General features: G+C 49.0%; 1 long non-coding RNA gene and 1 other non-coding gene across 2 annotated transcripts in view; both read right to left on the reverse strand.

The window, feature by feature from the left end:
* The window catches only part of LOC116659800, a 37,320-nt gene that overhangs the window by 15,783 nt on the left and 3,061 nt on the right, over window positions 1-18,476 (reverse strand). The window lies entirely within an intron of this gene.
* TRNAA-UGC lies at window positions 12,202-12,273 on the reverse strand. The gene has a single exon. It is a non-coding gene; the product is annotated as a tRNA-Ala (tRNA).

The raw sequence follows: 18,476 nt of genomic DNA on the forward strand, positions 1-18,476 counted from the left end.
GGGCTCTCTTCCCAGCTTATAGACAGCCTCCTTCTCACTGTGTCCTCAGGAGGCGAGAGGAAGCTCTGACGTCAAGATACTAGTCTTGGGGGGAGGGTATAGCTCAAGGGTAGAGCGAGTGCTTAGCACACAAGAAGTCCTAGGTTCAATCCCTAGTACCCCCATTTAAATTTTTTAATTAATTAATTAAACCTAATTACCTCCCCATTCTCTCCAAAAAAATAGAGTTTTGAAAAATAAATAAAATAAACTTATTTTTTAAATCTATTAAAAAAGACATTAATCTTATCATGAGGTCCCCACCCTTATGACTTCATCTAAACTTAAATTACCTCCCAAAATCCCCACTTTCAAATACTATCACAGTGTGCGGTAGGGCTTCAGCTTGTGAATTTGGGGGAGGCATAAACATTCAGTCCCTAACACCCAACCTGAAGACACCAATTGGAGGTGCAGGTGCTTTGTAAACACTAAAGTCCAAGCTCACATGGAAGGCAAGAGGTGCATTCAGAGTTCATTGAGTCAGGCCGGGGCCTGTGCTGGCTCTCACCCAGGCCCTGACACCGTGGCCCATCTCTAACCCTGTTGGCCTGTCTACAGTCACCAGCCTGGGGCTCCCCACCGGCCCTTCCCAGCCCAGTAGGCTGGCCCCAGCCTCTGGCCAAGCACTCAATGATGGGGCCCACAGCCCACATGGCCCAGCACAGGTCTGGGTAGATGCTCAGAGACAGCACAGCGTTGAAGCAGATGCTTCTGTAGCCCAGGGAGGCCCATTCAGAACACAAATCCCAACCATTTGGCGTTTCCCTCTCTCTGAAACTGGGGAAGACTCCCATGGGGAGCCTTGGAGTCGCGTGGGTGGGTGCCGGGCCAGGCAGACTGCCCCCCAGTGCCTCCTCACGGGCAGCCTGAGCAGATGAGCCCCTCCAAACACGGATTCCATTTTCATACAAATGTCTGTGGTTGTGGTAAATACACGACAGGGAGGCAGAAATAGAACAGAAGAGCCAAGTCAATTCTACGGAAGATGCTTCCTGGTGTTCAGGGGGTTTCTGAGAGCCCTGTTAGCCACCTGTCAGAAATGGTGCGGGAACCAGATGGAGCTCTTTGGAGAAGCATCAAACAAGTTTGAGATAAATCTGCAAGGAGAAGGGTAACGTAATCAGGCCCGGAGCTGCTGGTGGGGTGGGCAGCGCTCTTCAGGAGAAGCAAATAATTAACCACAGTCCGCTCCACTGGCTTAGGAGGGCAGCTGCTGCCATGGGACTCGGCTCTTTCCCTGTACCCCAGTGGGTGCCAGGAATGGGAGTGCCTCACGTGGGCCCAGCACCCCAGTTCACCCCTAGGGGAGGTTCCCAGGGCTGCCGTAACCAGTGACCACACACTGGGTGGCTTAAAACAACAGAAATTCATTCTCTCGCTGCTCTGGACACTAGACGTCCAAAGTCAAGGTGCCGCAGGCTGAGCTCCCTCTGAAGGCTCCTGGGGACAATCCTTCCTTGCTTCTCCCTCACTCTGGTGGCGCCAGCACTCCTGGGCCTTCCTTGGTTCGTGGATGTGTCACTCCACCCTCTGTCTCTGTGTCACATGGACATCTCCCCTGAGTGTCTTCACACAGATACCCATCTGGATTTAGGGTCTGCCATAATCCAGTATGACTTCACCTTAAGTAATTACATCTGCAAATTGTTTACAAATAACATCACATTCTGGAGTACCAGAGGTCAGGCCGTCCACACCACTTTAGGGGTTAGGGGTGGGGTGCACAGTTCAACCTACAACACCCCCCACACACACGCTCTCACATTACGGTCTCACTCTGTTTCTTCATTGGTACCTCAGGCCTGGGCAGGAAGAACATTCTGGACAGGTGGCCCAGCAACTCTGCAGGATCCTGGGACTGGGGAGAGCCCAGAGTGTGTGTGTGGTGGTGACTGAGGACTTGCAAGTGCCCGAGGTTTGGGCCTCGGTCCTCCGGGCATCTGCGGAGGCACCATGGGTGTCCTCTCTTCCAAGGTAGCTCAGAAAGAGCCTTGGGCTCACAAAGCTTCGCTGACCACAGTGACCCCTTTTCCAAGGGGAGTGTTTCCAACAACAAGTCACTTTGGGGGCCCCCACTGGAGACCATGACATCCCTGCCCCACTGCCATTTTCAAGTCTCCTTCTCACTGCTTGGATGCGGGAGGTGGAGGTGGACAGCAGCTCTGAGCTGAATGAATGTGGAGAAAGTGTCAGGTTCAACAGTCCTGAGTTGGGGGAGTCTGAACACCCACCAGAAAGCTGGGGTGTGTGAAACACAAGTGAGAAAGTAAAGAGCAGCGGGGAAGGGGCAGGGGTGCGGGAGCCACCGCTAGACACATGGGGTCCACATTCAAGCCGGAGCCCCTCTCTGCACTGCCTGGGCTGTTTGCTTTTCTTTGTTTTGTCTTTAAGTCCAGCACTGCCACTTACTGACTCTGTGGCCTTGGGCGATTAATTGGCTCTGTCTGTGCTCAGTTCCCTCATCTGAGTTGAGGCAGGAACAGCGTCCACCTTAGAAGGTGGTGGGGAAGGTTTGAACAAGATCACACAGGTAAAGGGAAGTTTAGCTTTAACCACCCTCACTAAGTGGAAGAGAGCTCTGAAAATGGGCATTTGCCTCTAGCTTTGGACCTCTAGGTCAAGAGACCCCCCTCTACTCCAGAGCAGAGTCTTTACATGATGATACTTGACAAATCTCTTTATCAGAGACACACAAATGGTTTGATGTGCAAGGATATTTACTGCAACATTACCAATAATAGCCAAAAACTGGAAACAACCCAAATTACCTAAAATAGGGAAAGTGTTACATGATTGCAGATCTACAGAGTAGAATATCGTGCAGCTGTTAAACCAAAGGCCGAAGTAAAACCCTCTCCACAGTGAATCCTTGTCCTATAAACTGGACATACATGAGTCTAAATACACATAAGGTGACTGCAGGGAAACACGCCGAGACAGCAGTCATGCTTACCCCTGGGTGAGGTTGGTTGTCTTTGTACTTTGCCATAATTTCCAAATTTTCTAAGACAGATCACTTAGAATAAAATGAGCTTGCAGTGTTTCAATAGCATGCCGCTGACCAAGGTTGATGAGAAATAAATCTGTCAGGATTTAAGGAGGCCTCTATCCCTCCCTAGAGTCGTACAATATTCTTGGAGGTCATGCACAGAGCAGAATATTCAGGAAGACTCTAATGCCTTCCTTGGTCACCCATGATGTGACATCAAGGGTGGACCTTTGCCAGGCCCACCACCTACACATCCTCCATGAGGCCCTGCCCACCCTTAGGGAATGCCTGGGCCTGGGGCATTGTCGCTACTATTGTAAGACCTACAAACCAAACCACCAGCCCCTTCCCAGGCTGAGGAAAAGGGCCCCAAATGTTTCAGTGAGAGCAAAACACATCCATAACCAAATGAACTGTCCCTGCATCCTGTGTTTTACACACAACTCGGGAAGGTGTAATAAGGATGAGGGCCTTTGAGGACAGAGGCTCCGGTGTGTGACACTGGAAAAGGTCCATGGGAGGGCAGGTGAAATCCCAGCAGGAGCTCCAGGAAGGCTCGGAGGAAGTCTTGGGGCCTGGCGCAGGGGGCGGCAGAGCAGCAAGCCCCGGGTGAGGAGGGCTGCAGTGGCTGCTGCGGTGCAGTGCAGCTGGGAGGAGCCGACGCATCAGAGTGAGAAGGTGGAGACAAAGGTCCTGAGCAGAGGGCAGAGCCATGGAAATCTGGAGTGTGTGACCCTGAGCCATGTCTCTCCATCTTGCCCCTGGCTCCCCGAGGCCCACCTGAGCCTGGATCCAGAGTTTGGGGGTGGGAGATCAAAGGACACTCTGTGGGGCTTTCCACCTCCCAGGAGCCTGAGCCTGCCCCTACCGGGGTCAGTCTGCCCCCAGGTGGCTGGGCTCCTGGCCTTGGGACTCCTGGCCCAAGGACACCCACATATGTGCTCCCTATCAGTTCAAAAAAATGGAGCTGTTCCTCCAGGGGGAGTAAGTTTGACTTAGTCTAAACACAGCAGGGGCAGCCTCAAGAAACACCCACAGCCACGTGCCAGCCAGAGGAGAACTTTCATCTGTCTCCCGGGCCCCCTCCCAGGCCCCTCCCAAGCTCTCACTGAGCACCCTGCACATGTGACCATCTGCTCAGCCTCCTCCTGTGTCACTCCCTGTACTTTCAGCAGGAACTCTGTGGCCCAAAATTGAAGCCTAATGTTATGTGCTGCCCAACACCTGATGAAAACAGGAGGGCCTTTAACGACCTACCTGTAGCGCCCCTCCCCACTCTGCCCCCACAGATAAGGTCCCCCAGACAACAGCCCTCTCAGTCACTTCCTGCTTATCCCTGAGGAGCGGGGCTCCGCTCCCAGCTAGTCACTGAACTACTCACTCACACAAGCCAGCCACATCCTCCCAAGGGAACAGAGGCCAGCCACCTCACCCTCCTGATGCTACCAGCCCTGACCCTCACAAACCCTGGCTGTCCGCTCTGTTCCCACATACAACCCCCGTGTGGCCCTGCCGGGGGTGCTGTGTCCTCCTTCCCCAGGCTGGGCGTATATATGACCCATAAATTGCTGTCACTCTCATCTGTCCAACGTGGGGTACTGGGTGTTTGGCATCCTCAATCACCCTAGGGTGGGTAAGCGGCGATGAAAACATTCTCACGTTCTCTCGGGGTAGGGAGTATGGAGGCCTGTGGCCTGGGCACAGCCAGCGAGGGGAGACCTGCACACTCCTGCAGCCTGGGGCTCTGTCCCTGAGAAAGGCCCTCTTGGCCAGGCTGCCGGTGGCCAAAAAGTCTGGACCACTTTCATTTTTCTAGGCCTCAGAGAGATTAAAAACCAAGGCTTGCCAAGATAGAGCTATAAACCTGTGGCATGTTTTAAATGCTTACATTTAACAAGTTACTGCTTTTAACATTAAAATCTCACTTGGAATAATTCCTGAAGTTTAAATGTGAAGAAGTGGTTGTAATCGTGAGGCTTAGGCCAGAAGGCCCCCTGCCCTGGCACCAGGGCAGGCCCTGCACCCCCAGGGGTTGTGCTGGGGCCACGCATGTGCCTGACCAGGCCTGCCCCAGTGACCTTGAGGCCAGGGCATCTCCCACCCCCTTCCTTCTACTCTACCTTCCCATCCCTCTCCTCCCCTCCCTGCTTCTGCCCGATCCTCCTCCTGTCAGACCTCTGAGCCCTGTAAGCTGTGGAGACCTGTGGCCCTGGCTAGAACAACTGCTCCCGGCTAACCAAGCCTTTGCCTTGGCCCTGGGACTTGCTGGGCTGGGGCTTGCCCAGGGCTGCCAGACTTCCAGCTCTCTGGAGGAGGATCTAAATGACCGTGTGTCATCACACTGCCAGTGTGGACAGCGAAGCCTGGACTCATCATGTGAGAACTGAAGCCAATTGCGGCGTCTTCCCTGTGGCCTCATGTCTGTCTCCTGATACAACTCGGAGCCTTGAGCATCCCCTCCTGAAGCTTGGACAGCCTCCATCATGCAAGTACCCTCCCCAGGAGGCCTCGCCCCTCCACAGCCTGCCTTGTAGATATAGGGTGGTCTCCCTGCACCCTCTGGACCCCTCGGGGGCTAACACGATCGCACCGACTGTGAACCAATGTGCATCCATCATCCCTGCTGCCATCACACTCCTGCTGCCCAAAGGCCTCAGCCCAGAGCTCCCAGCAATATGTCCTCAGTACATCCCGGCCTCAGAGAGGTCTCAGCTGGCCCTTCCATCACCTTCAGCTAGACTAAGCTGCTGAGGTGACTAGATGTTTCCAAGGAGGTGGAGGGAGATCTCAGCTGTTGAAATATGGATGCTTCTGGCCATAGAGAAGGGTGGGCTCTGCTAGATATGCCTTCTTTCATTCACTGCATACTCTGCACACCTCACTGCATGCGAAGCCCTGTGCAAAGGGCTAGGGAAACAGGGAGAAACAAGCCAGACTCTGCCCTGTCCTCACAGAGACATTCCTCCCAAAGGTGGGAGACAGTCAGTCGACAGTGACACCAATGAGGGCACAATAACTATTAGAATCCGAGGTACCCAGGAAAAATACAGAGCCTTATGAGTGTGCACCAAGGGTGCAGTGGTCAGGGAAAGCTCACCTGCAGAATTTAGGCTGAGATGTGAAGGGTGGGTGAGAGGGGCTGGTTAGAGGAACAAGAAGAGGCAGGTGCTCTGGGCAAGGAGGAGAGTGCTGTGTGGAGCCAGGGCTTGGTGCTTGTGAGGTCCCAAAAACGGTCCACATTGTGGAAAGCACAGTTGGTGGGCAGGGGCGGGGTGGTGGTAAGAGCAGGCTGGAGCCAGACCCCCCAACCCCAGAATGTGGTCCACTTCCTGGAGCTGAACAGCTCAGGTAGAATCCTCCGAGCAGGGTCCCAGGCCTGACCTTGGAGACCGGCTCCTCCCCAAACTGCCCCAGCTGTGGCCTCTACTATCTCACAGTCTCCAAGAAGAATGCACTCAGGACAGAGGACCCAGAGGTGTCTCTTTGATCAGATGAGGGATGGGGGGACCGTGTAGGGCCACTAGAGGGGGCTGGAGGATGGTTTTCTCTGTGCAGCCAAAGGCTGTTCCCAGGGGCTCCTACCCCACTCCTTCAGGCCAGTCCTGGTGTTAATGATCAGAGTGTGGAGAGGTCCAAGGGTACCTGCAGCTGGGACTGCCTGCCGCACTTCAGGCCCTCTGCTCCTCCCTGCACCGCCAGCTCCACTAGTCACATCCCAGATGACACTTACTTTCATCTCTACCACTGGGTAATTAAGCTCCCAGGGGTGCTATATTTAAGATTTTGTCAACATGGCTATTTATAAAATGCTGCTTCTCAGGCATGGATCAGAAGCTCAAGGGGAGTTGTGGGGGTGGGAACGGTGCTGCTCCAGAGCTTAGGGCCTGGGCTCGGGGCTGCAGAGGCCGGTGGGAACATGTACGGTCACCACAGTGGACCCGGCCCAACAACACACCACCGCCGCCCTGGCTGCAGGGGGCAGGTGTGCATGCCGGCCCTGGCCTTCACCCACAATGCTCTCTGCCTCACGCCCCTCATCCCCCTCCCATCTTCAATTGTTCAAATCCTCCCACCTGTCAGTGTTCGGCTCGGATGCCTTCAAGCCTCCTTTGTGTCCACAGCCCCTGAAGTTCGCCTTGATGTTATCACAGCCCTGCCGCTGGCTCTGTTCCTGGTTTAAAGAAAGGCTTCTGCTCCACAGAGGCAAACAACCTGGAGCTCTGTTTTTTCTTTTTCCTCTCATCCCTGCCTCCAAACACACTCCACTGGATCTCCTTTCCTGTTGCTTGGAACCATCTCGGGCAAATCCCATAACTTTCCGGGTCACTTCTCACTGGAAGGAATGATCTCATCTTCAGGTATTAAGAAGTCCTCCCTGGCCCAATTTAAATCAAAACTTCACACAACAATGTGAATATATTAACACTGCTGAAGTGTACACTTTAAAATGGTCACGATGGTAAATTTTATGTTATGTGTATTTTATCACAATTAAAAATAAATTTTAAGAATTTTTTTTTAACCTTTACTTTCACAACCAATTTTAGCTTTTTTGTAGCCCCCAGCTCAGGCCCGTACCTCTGCTTAGGGACCAGCTGTCAGGGCCAGTCATGTCACCGCATGGTTGTATTAGAGTTCTCCAGAGAAGAAGAACCAACAGGAGGTATACATATATGACAGAGAGAGAGACTGACATAATCACTTGAGAGGGACTGGCTCAAGTGATTATGGAGGCTGGCAAGTCCAAAATCTGATGTCCCAGTTCAAAGGCCATCACGCAGGATGACTCTTCCTCAGGAGAAAGTCAGCCTTTTGTTCTAGTCAGTTCAGGAAAGAATTAGAGGAGGCCTGTCCCCTGGGGAGGGCAATTTACTCAGTCTACCAATTCAAGGTTCGTCTTATCCAAAAACACCCTCACAGAAACACCCAGAATGATGTTCAACTCAACAACTGGGCACCATCGCCCAGTCAAGTCAACACAAAAAATCAACCATCCTGGTGGTAGGGAACAACAGAGATGATAAAGGCAGGTCAGGAGGCCCGGGCTCCACTCTGCTTCTGGCCCTCACTCTCTGGGCCTCAGTTTCCATGTCTCAACAGGTGAGACAAGGCCCTGAACCCTTCTGTCAGCTGTAAAGGACTCTACAGCTGTGAGCTGTGCTGGTGGTGGTAGTGATTATGACTATTTTAGCTGCTCGGAAAGTTGCCGAGGGCCTGGGCAGGGTGCCCACATGCAGCTGGGGTGAGGGTAGGGTAAAGTAATTGCCAAGTATCTTCCTGGCATGTTGATTTCCAGACGGGATTTAGGGGCCCTGGTCATCATTATTTCAGGGCAACGTATCAAAAAAAAAGTGCCCACAGCCTCATCATAAGCACTTATTCCACAGGAAAGTTGTTTGCAAAACACAACAGACATCAATTGTTCATAGAGCTGTAAATCTTCTAAGCCTGCCTTCCCTTCCTGGGGACTAAGGCACTTGATTTGGTTGTCCAGGAGCTCAGAAGTTTCCAAATAGATAACAGAATCCCAGAGTCCATTAAGCAAGGTAATTTACAATAGTGGCAGGCCAAATTCAGGGAAATGCATTAGAGCAGCTTCCCATTTGGCTGGTAGAAAAGACATTATTCTAAGCACACACCTAATGCATGCTGTTAGGTGACAATGAGGACATCGGTTAGCTCTCTTAACGAGTATGTTTATCCCCCTCACCACGCAGTGCATTCATTTTGAGTGAAACTTGTACCACCAGATAAGTCTCAAAGCCCTGACGTAGACACCTGGGACCTCATTTCCAACCCATTAAATAGGCAACCGACCCATTAAACTGGACATTGTAACAAGGAGAAGTGAGGCGACGGGTAGAGGGAAGCAGCTTCATGCAGAGCTCTGACTCAGACCTTAAGCTATCCTTTGTCAAAGGTGTGAAATAAAGAAGCAGTTTCAAACTTTGTACTGCAAGAAGCTTCCAGAGGTCCTGGGGAGAGACTGGGGGAAGGAATTAAACACAAAATGATATTGGTGAATTGCTCTTTTTTTTTTTTCATGTTTAAAATGACAACCAAAAGTTTGGCTCTGTTCTCTGCTGCTCTGTCCAGGTTGCCCTCTCATCACCCCTGGAGTGGACTGCATCTCCAGGTATCATCAAGACAGGAGGCTCCCACCCAGACTAAAAACATAAAATATATGCGCTATTCTGTGACCCAATAATTGAGCAACCTAGATATAGAAGAAAAACTAACCTGTAATTCAGTAGCTATTGAGCTCCTATTGTGTATCTTTGTTGCAAAGGACAGAACACCAACTTTAACTTAACAAAACAGTGAATTTATTGGTAATTGGGATTGATCATCCCAACCAGTTTAGTAGATAAACTCTTTCTTTGCCCATTGGCTCAGTGTCATGAGGAGACCAAAATAGCCAGGTCTCAGTCTCCACTTCCAACTCTACTGTGTGGTTGTGGCTTCCTGGGGAAAGCATTTCTCCCTTTGAAATCAAGACTTCAAAACAAGCTGAGCCCAGAGATACAGGGCCACGAAGGAAAAATCATCCGAGCAGGTTATCGGGGACGGTAGTGAAAGGAGCTTCTCCCACATTCACCCTCTGGATTCCCAGATCCCTATATTCTGGCTGTGGTCAAATAAGACCCAGGCTATGATGGGTAGTTCAGGTTACCTGTCTACTAAGGTCAGGAATTTACTCTACCAAGGCCCAGTAGGAAGCCCAGAGCTGTTTCTTAAATGGAGATAGTTCTTTGCATAAAAAAGGTTTTTCTTCAGAACTGTAAGGGTCTATGCCTGGATGACTAGTCTCCACAAGGCATCTTTATTTACCACAGACACTTTCTAGGTCCTAAAGCTCCGTCTCAGAGCATCTGTGATGCTGCCTGGACCTCTGGCAGTCTTCTCTTGCTCTGGGCTCTGCAAAACTGTCAGCCAATAGATTAATAAATAGGTCAGAGCAGCACACTCAAATGTTGTATACTGCTTCCAAGATCCAAAGAGGCCCCAAATCATTGTGCCTCTTTAAAGGCAAGGGTTACAAGATGCAGCAACTTTTCTTTCACTTTGGAGGGCATATCCCCGTGTTCTCCAAACCACTAGACTCCAAAAAATCTCAAAGTATTTTCTTGGAGTTAATCTCTCATCCTCTGGCTTGTATGTGTCTTTCTAAGGCTTCAAAGATACTAACTACTTCTTGCTTATCTGGTCCAATCAGCAGGCTGTTATCAAGGTAATGCATCTGTGATGTCCTTTGGAATGTTAAGACGATCAAGATCTCTCCAGTCTATAATATGGCAAATAGCAGAAGAGATGACATAACCCTGAGATGACATTAGGAAGGTGCCCTGTCAAAAGCGTGCCTCACGGGTAAAATCAAAAATATTGTCAGATCAAAAACTTGCATACAGTGTGCCAGGGGCTGTGTTGATTTGTTCCAATAAAGATACCCCAACTGGAACAGTGGCTGCAACTAGAATTACCAATTAATTTAGGTTTATGATAATCCATAGTAATTTTCCAAAGTCCCCCCACCTTCCACACAAGCCAAATAGATGAGTTAAATGGGCACGTGATAGAAATCACTACCTCTGTATCTTTCAAGACTTTTTGATGCTGATCTCTGAAATCCTCCCTCCACCCCTACCAAGGATGCAATATTGTTTTTGGCTTAATGTCCTTGTAGAAAGGGGAAATTCCATATTAGTTCTCACTCCACAGGTCAGGGACCTAATGACAATTCTGTCGATTGCTGAATGTATCTATGCCAATTATATATTTAGAGACGAGGGACGGACCGCAGAGAAGGGTCATGGGCCCCGCGTGAGATGAAGATTGTCCAAAACTCCATTTATCATTTCATCATCATTAACCTTTTCTTTGACTGGTAAACTACAGTGGCATTTTGAGTCTGCAAGATTTAGCAAAAATTAAGATTCAGTATCAAGTTCCCCCACAAAGGGCTGTATATTTCCTTAGTCTACAGTCACCCTGGTGAATGGCTATACATCCCCTTGGGGAAGGCTTGGGAGCATGTTTACAGTATACACTTGAGTGTATCTGTGGCACTGTTGCAGATTTCTTCCTCAAGAGGGCCAACAACCCCCTGCAGTCATGTGTTTTCAGGTATGTGAACTGGCCAGAGTCTGGGAAACTGAGTGAGAGAGCACGGCTCTCCAGTGCAGAGACTGAAGTCTGGCTTCTGGCCATTGGATCTAGTCTTTCCTGTTACATAGACCAAGTAGTATTTTAGTATGCTGCCCATCGACTTCCTCACCAGGAGCATTGTGATAAAGTAGCTACCAACAAAAATGTCCATGAACAAAGTATTCTGATTACCACGATGAATGCGAGAGAAGGAGAAGGATATTTGACTGTCACCATTGTCATCTGGCACTGGCTTCCTCTGGTCACAGCTGATGTTTAAAGCTGGTTTTCTCTAGACTTGACCTTCCTCTCAGGAGTTCTTCTGTGGCTTCCTTAGAGACCAACATGGTAACGTATGGTTGCATTTTCCTCTGGATGGCTGTTGATTTCCTCCCTCCCTCAATCTAGGGGCATTTCAGGATCTATCTGTCTTTAGGGCTGCCTTCCCCTTCTGATCTATCTTTTTAGACCATCCCTCTGCCCCTTGTGCCCATATCTGGCCTATAAGAACATGTATGTATCAATGCCCTTGCTTTTGGCAAAAGCACAGTTGGCTCCAAATGCACCTCACACCTCTCTCTCTCCTCCCGTCCTCTCCTCTCCTTTCCTCTTCTCATCCATCCCACTCTATCTCACATTTAGACTCTGCAGGTGTCTATCAGAGGAAGCCACATTCAAACTATCCAATTAATTTTCCTATAAGTTATCTTACTGAACCCCCTCTTGTTAGACTTGCCGAGTTTGGGACTTCAGATGAAACTTAGGTAGAGAACCCATTTCAACAATTTGTCACATTTGCAGAGATGACTACACCTGCATGAATTGTCTCCAGAAGGGTACACAAGAACAGCGACCATACAGGGGACAGAAGTGGGATGGAGATTTAGTTTTCATCATTTCCTACTGTTTGAATTAATTTCTTATGCGTATGTTTTAGCAATTTGAAAAATACAAACTAACCTATCACATTTTAAATTAATTTGGGGGGGAGTTAATTAGGTTTTTATTTACTTTATTTATTTTAATGGAGATACTGGGGATTGAACCCAGGACCTCATGCATGCAAGGTGTGCACTCTACCACTGAGCTATATACCCTCCCCACTTTTAATTAACTTTTTTAAGTGACCTCCTTGCTGCAGACCTCACTGGACAGTTTTCTCAGACAGAGACATTCAGAGTCCCAACTCAGGGGCTCTGTGGTCTTGGGGAAAGTTGTCAGTGAGCCGGAAAAGCCCACTACTGGCTTGAGGAAGCCCCTATGTTTTCTAGCATCAGTAACCCATCTGCCAGACGTCTGCCCTCCCATCCTCCCTGAATTCCAGGAAGTCAATCCATCTGCCATATCAAAGTGTGACAGAACACCTTTCTCAAGCCTGAAGGATGCTGCCATTCCTCCCTGCTCCTAACACTGTGCAGGGCGGGCCGTGCTGTACTTTCCAAGACCCACGTCCCCCTCCAGATCAGATGGTGCAAGCATCTGGGGTGGGAGGGACCTGAACATGTCTCCTGCTCCTCAGCCAGCCTCCTCTGAGCCCCCTACTCAAGTTTCTGCCTCAGCGAGTTCTCCCTGGAAGTCTTTAATTCAACCTCTCTACATCTCAGATTCTACCTTATATAATTGGAACATTATAAATAGTATATAAAATACGTGTATAATATCATATGTGTATTATATATAGCACTTACATCATAAAGTTCTTGTGAAAATTAAATTGGGTAATCCATGTGAAGAACTTAGCTAGTGTTAAAGTGCTCAAAACTGCTACATATTATTATTACTACTTTAAACCGGAGTACACAAACGGCCCCAAATGATCAACCAGGTCAGAAATTAAGGAACGTGTCCTTATCATCTGCAACACGGGCAGTGAAAGGCAAATCTCTCAAATGCGCTTGCGGTGAGCAGGCACACACGCACACAGCTTCCTTGAACTCGAGCCCCTTGGCAGCAAAGGCCAGTTCGTGTGAGGTGCGGTGGTGGGGAGCAAGAGGCCTCCCACGTGGGCATGGCCTTGGACGTGCAGACATTGTGCAGTTATACTCCTTCTGATTGATCTCTCTGGCTGCCGGCAGGTGGATGGTTGGGAGGGTGGAGTTAGCGGTCTGTGATAGCTTAGCATTTTCTCTTCACAAGGGGCCTAGAGGCTAGGGGAGGAATCTGGAGAAGCTACAAAGATAACTCAGGGCTGCTTTGAACATCTGAACCAAAAGCCCTTCTGAAGCCAAGAGGAGGAGCAGCAACATCGATCTTTAAGTTCTTCAGAGCTGGAGCCTCTGACATGGGCTGTGTTGAGGGACCCAGCCTCTAAACTCCACACGGAAGTTAGTCAGAGATCTCCCAGCCTAGCTTTGCTGGGGACCAGATACAAAAATCCCTCCTAAAACAATCAGCTTTCAGCGTCCTGAGCAGGCCCTGGTGTGGTCAGAAACGTCAGTGGAGTCACCTCCAGGAAGCTCTTTCGCCTGTTCCCCAAGGCATGAGACCACTGCCAGGGCTGGGTCGACAGATTGCCCAGGGCGAGAGTCAGCTGATACCTTACCTTCTCCCCAGGGTCCTCCACAGGTGAGAGAGGTCGGAGCTGACACAACCACATCCCACCAATAGCCTCGCCCCGTCCCCTCTGGGAACGATATATAGAAACAGTTGGCTCCAGGCTATGAGGAAGATGGGACTTTTTCACAGGCTTCTGCCTGAGAAACTCTATTCAGCTTAGAGATTTGCTTACTGAAACTGAAACTGCCCCACACCAACAAATGGTCTCTCAGGGGCAGTGCCATCCACTAATGTATGAAACACCTCTGCAGATCTGTGTACCCCCAACCTCTAATTCCTACCAACTGGCTATCTGGTTTGGGAACCATCTGTGTATCCCTAAGGAAGCAAGGTGTCAAATACCTGCCACTGAATCAGTACTGTCGACTGAGGCCAAAGCCATCTTTCCAAGTTCATGTCTGCACTTTGCTTTCCATGAAGTCAGTGGACCTGGGGATTGAGCATAGAATGACTTGACAGTGGGGCTGATGGACCCCAAGTGCCCAAGGCTTGGGGGAGCAAGTGGTGATAGTTGTGCATCCTTTTACCCTCAATGCCTGTCAAAGCCTTGGACCCACTGTCAAAGCCAGATTCATTCTTCCATGATGCTCAAAAACTCTCAAGTTTCACTTTTCTGGAGAACAGAGGTAAAGGGTTCCCTTTATGGTGTAGTCACACTACCCCCTGCTGGACAGAAGGCAGCATGACAATGAGGTCAGCCGTGACCAGCATTTGTAGACATTTGCCAAGTCACTGTGGGCAAGGCACCAGCTATACAGTAAAGACACAATACATGTTAGTCATTGTTACTGTTGTAGCTTAGTTGTTGTCATTGTCGCCAGTGCTGTCAAACAGTGAGCAGCAAGGGAGGTTAGTGTGGGCTGAGAGGAGTAGGGAAGAAGGGGTCCGGGACAGGCCTCAGATAAGGGGAACTTAGAAAAGCAAAAGGGGTACCATGAGTGAGGGCAGAGCTGGGCCACATCAGGAGAGGCAGCAAGACGTGCTCTGCTTCCTGACTCTGCCTTGGGCTGTCACTTTTACCAGATAGAGAGCTTCTGCAGGTGTAAGCCCTTTGCTCAGGGCCCTTCCTCAAAGTCAGAGGGTAAGGGGCCACAGCAGCACCTCCCACCTCCCCTGCCAGCCCAGCCAAACCAGCCAGAAAGAGTACTGTGGGTGCTGCATCTCCTTAGCCCTGTTCCACTAGCAGATCCTCTGCAAACACTGCTGTTTCCCACACTGCAAACATTTGCTGAGCTGGTCCAGCTTAATTTCAGCTGTCACAGACCAAAACCTCCAGTGAGCTACCATGACCTTGCTATTTTCATTTTCATCAAGATAAGAAAATGCCACGATAAGTAATTGTCACAGTTAATAATTTAACAATGCAATAGACCTTGTAATTAAAAATAAGCAGAAGGAGGCCACAATGTGATTGTAGTAATGTTTCAAGGACCAATTATAGAAAAGCTTCCTCTCACTGTGCGGAGAGTGTGAGAAGGGAGGAATCAAACTCATTAGGGCTCAGAGCAGTTCATGCACCATGAAAACCTGGTTCTCCAAGTCTGGTCTATCAGAAAACTTTGGATACCTTTGGCCAATACTGGCTCACAGCTTCATACATTTTCCCTATTTATTGATGTATCTGTTTGTTGTTTTCATTTTTTTTTCTACTGAGTCAGAAGTAATTGTGAACTCCCCTTCTCTGTCAGTCCCTGCCACTCCTCCCCTTCGGGCACATTCCTGGAGAATCCAGAGCACCATTTCTAAGTCTTGGTCCCATTACTCCCTCGGTTAATGTTACAACCAAACAGCTTACTTCTTTTGTACAATAGAGCAGGTTATAGAACAGTGTCCTCTTTCTTGGCTAGCATTCACACCTGCTCTCCTGAGAGACAAGAGCTGGCGTTATAACTAATAACCCAGGAAAGCGGTAGCTCAACTTCTGGCGACCCCTGGTGGTAGTACTGACAAGGTTCCCTCTGCTCCTCAGGTCAGGCTCCAGCCTTCTGAGTCCGCAATCCCATTTCAACCACAAAACAGAGCATACCACGTAGTCCACCTATTTCCACCTAGAGAACCTATTCTAAGCTATCTTATCCAGACCTAATTGTTTTCTTATATTTTTAAGTCAATACATTTCTATCACAAATAATGACCGTGATAGCATAGACTTTTCCTCCCTCCAGAAAAAAAAAATGTTTCCTCAAAAATCTAAGCCTGCCCATGGAGGGGCACCACATATGTGAGGACCATTATCATGCCCGTGACAGTGGTAAAAGGGAGAAAGGGCTGTGCAGTGTGGTGGGTGGGGCAGAGGAGAGAGGACGGGGAATCCAGGACAAGGAATAGCCAAGGGCATTGTCCAGGCACACAGCCCCAGATAGTGTCTGACCCCAAAATGGAAGCTTTATCCAACAATGTGGCCAAGAAAACCTCAAAACTACACCAGCAGGCAAGAAAACCCTGCCTGCCTTCCCTTATTCTATGACTCCAGGCACCTAAGCCAGAAGACTCACAATGACCGAAGAAAGAAAGAAGTCACAGCTATATTTATGAAACTAATGAAAGGAAGCCTAGGTAGTCTCTGAAGTCATAGGACCATTAGACCCTGCAGAGACCTCCCTTCAACAGAAAGTGAATTTTCAGAGAAAATACCAAGAATTTATCTGAGGGTGGTGGACTCACTTATCCAAAGAACACAGACCCACAAATGTTCATCCTGGCCAGCAGTCTTCCGGCTCCAGAGTCAGGCTCATGGCACCTAGGATAGAAATTCCCCTGTTCTACCTACCAGAAACCCACCTACAGAGTGAGGGTCCCAGGAGGGCAAGAATGGACGGTCTGGTCCAGGAGTAACCCAGGGATGGAGTCCATGCCTACTCCTACATGTGGGCTGGTCTGCCTCAAACTCGGATATCTATTTCTTGGAGAAAGGAGGAAGAGGAGGGAAATCAGGAGTCCTCGGCCTCCAGAAAGGCTGGAGCCTGTCCACTCCTTCAGCTGTGGAAACACAGATAGGTATGGGCTTCTGAGAGGGCCTGTTCTAAGAGTGTGGGGGTGGGTAGAACACAGCCAGAGGTCCCCCTCAAAGCAGTACCCCAGCTTCCAAAATGAAACCTCTGGATCCTTTTCCAGAAAATAAGTTCAGTTTATATGCTCTTTTCTTCAAACAGAAATATGGAAAAGACACGTTCAATGCAATTTTTTCCTTAATTTTCTTTGAAACCAAGATTTGACCCTAGGAGCCAGCTCAAGTCCTTGATGAATATTTGTCTCACCCTGTATCCCCTGGTACCCAACACAGGGCCTGGCTCAGTACAGGCAGTCATCAAATGTCTGTTGAATGAATGAGTTGTCTGTGGGCTTCTGGAGCAGGGTGAGATGCCAAGCTTCATATCCCTTTACAGGCGTAGCATGTCTCAGAGTAACTTCTCTGTTTTAATGTTTGACTTGGCTATGCCTCCTTCCTAATGGGCTGAAAGATATCCCTTGTGTGTCTGCCTCTGCTGGAACATGGTTTACAACATGGCTTTCTGCCTGCAGGCCCAAGGCTGGGAGTCTGGTCCATGTGCTAATGACTTACAGTAGCTAAGAAGCCAAACAGAACTTTGAAGATGTGCTCCCATCAACCCTCCACCAGGCCACAGGGCAAACTTAACTTCCTTGCTGCAAAAGGGCAGGCTAATAGAGGCAGAACTGAGTTTTTAATGAGAAATGAACACACTTTTTATTTGTTGGCAACAATAAGGTGAATGACTTCTAGGATCCAAGAGAATCTTGCTATCAGGGCTCATGTAGTAGGAGTCCCTTCACGTGGAGTATACTAAGGATGGGGGATGCAAGACATCACATCCATGCGCTCCCAGAGCCTAACAAGGGATTTCCCTACTGCTTAGAGAGACCTGACAAAGGCAGGGGTCGGAGAGAGTGGCTAGCTCTGCCTAACATCTGTCTCAACATCTTTGCCAACACAGTCCGTTTCATCCAGAAAGAAAGAAGGAGGACGCTGCCTCTAACTCTGACGGAGTTGCCAATACCAGTCTGGCTCTCCCACCATAAACAACTATAAAACTGGAATATTTATTTGTTTGTTTGTTTCCCAATCATGTTTCAAACAGCTGGAGTCCAAACAGAGCAGGACAGTACTACTTACTGGGCTGAAGAGGAAGAGCTCAGAGTTTAGAGCAGCTAAAGCAGCTATAATCTGAGAGGCAGGGCAGTGGAAAGACCCAGTATAGGGGTTTCTTATAAATCTGTGACTGATGGCTAGGCTACACATGTGTGGGAAGAGACCACCTGAAGCTTGCCAGACAGTAGCTCCTATTGGGTTGAAAGAAAGAGTGCTGAAGGAAATTGGTGTTACGGCCCTGCCAGAGTGAAGAAATCTTATTAACACAGGTTAACACCACATTAACAGTCCTGGCACTCAGATGAGACATCCAGAAATTACTGAGCTGAAAAGTATAATAACTAAAATTCACTAGAGGAGTTCAACAGCATATTTGGGCAGGCAGAAATAAATCAGCAAACATGAAGATTGACCACTGAAATTATTAAGCCTAAAGAGCAGAGAGGAAAAAACAAAATGAACAGTCTTAAGGGACCTGTGGTATACCACCAAGCACCCCAAAATATAGATTGTGGGAAACTTAGAAGGGGAAGAGAGAGAGAAAGGGCAGAAAGAGTATCTGAAGAAAAATGATAACCAAATCTTCCCAAATTGGACGGAAAACATAAATCTACAAATCCAAAAATCCAAGAAGCT

This window comes from Camelus ferus, chromosome 3, assembly GCF_009834535.1.
Source record: "Camelus ferus isolate YT-003-E chromosome 3, BCGSAC_Cfer_1.0, whole genome shotgun sequence".
Lineage (NCBI taxonomy): Eukaryota > Metazoa > Chordata > Mammalia > Artiodactyla > Camelidae > Camelus > Camelus ferus.